The sequence below is a fragment of the Porites lutea genome, chromosome 14, assembly GCF_958299795.1.
Source record: "Porites lutea chromosome 14, jaPorLute2.1, whole genome shotgun sequence".
NCBI classification, from domain to species: domain Eukaryota; kingdom Metazoa; phylum Cnidaria; class Anthozoa; order Scleractinia; family Poritidae; genus Porites; species Porites lutea.
In genome coordinates this window covers 11,210,136-11,211,134 of record NC_133214.1, presented here as the reverse complement: position 1 = coordinate 11,211,134, position 999 = coordinate 11,210,136, and the positions used below count along the sequence as shown (strand labels likewise).

General features: G+C 35.1%; 1 protein-coding gene across 1 annotated transcript in view; it reads left to right on the top strand.

The window, feature by feature from the left end:
• Positions 1-436, top strand: part of LOC140923932 (uncharacterized) — a 1,652-nt gene extending 1,216 nt beyond the window's left edge. The window contains exon 2 of the mRNA XM_073373948.1: positions 1-436. This exon is cut by the window's left edge and continues 271 nt beyond it. The gene's annotated coding sequence lies outside the window, so the exon portion shown is untranslated.
• The last annotated feature ends 563 nt before the right edge of the window (positions 437-999 follow it).

Sequence of the window (999 nt, the reverse complement as noted above, 5' to 3'; positions counted from 1 at the left end):
AGAACAATGGAAATTCAAATCATTTGAATTTACAACACAACTGGTGATTATGAAAACTGTAATCTTTATCTTCTTGCAATGGAAGTACCCCAACAACACCTCTCACAGTAGAAAAACAATAAATGCTTAAGAAAAAAGCTGATGTACTTTCTTCTGGCTTCTGCTGAAAACACTAACACAACATGTTTTAAGATACAAGTGAATGACTCTTTAGTGTTTTGAACCTAAAGAAAAAACTTTTCTCTTGTGCCTTTAGTTGTCTAACAATGCATCATGGAACATTTCATTAGCAACTACATGTACATGTATCTTTGACTTTTTTCTTTACAGAAGTCAGTGGCCATGACATGAAAGAAATCTAACATTGTAAGAATTGAAGAAGAAATGAAAGCAGCAATGTGCCAACATAACTTCTGTCAAGACTAGGAAATGTCAATATTAGAATCAACAAAATTTTTGTACTTTGATTATCTTATTAAAAATTCATAACAATGAACATGTACGAGACACCACTGTCTCATTCCTATTAGTAACTGTATACCTTTGGCAATGTGATCATACACTTTGTTAATCTGTTCAAAGAGCAATATCAGACAAGAAGTTTTTTTCATTACACATTAAAACACCTTAAATATGGTTACATGTGGCCCTCAATCAAATTCAACAAGGCCTGAATGGGCCAAAGATCCTAAACAACACTGTTGGCAATGGACAACATTCCACGTATCCATAACTGTTCTGGGGAGTAGTTATGCTCAGAACTTAATGGGCCTCTGTTGTGTCCTTCCCAAAATAGCTTCAAGTTTTCATTAATCCTTGGAACAAATACAAAATGTAGTGCAAACAAATGAAGCTCGTTTGTTGGATCCAATACACCAGAACTTTCCATGTGGTAAAACAAATGATAAAACACATATGTGCAACCCACAAAGACATCCCTCCATAACCTCTCTATTCTTTGATTGTGGACACTCCGCCCAGCAATGTGGCTTCCTCTGT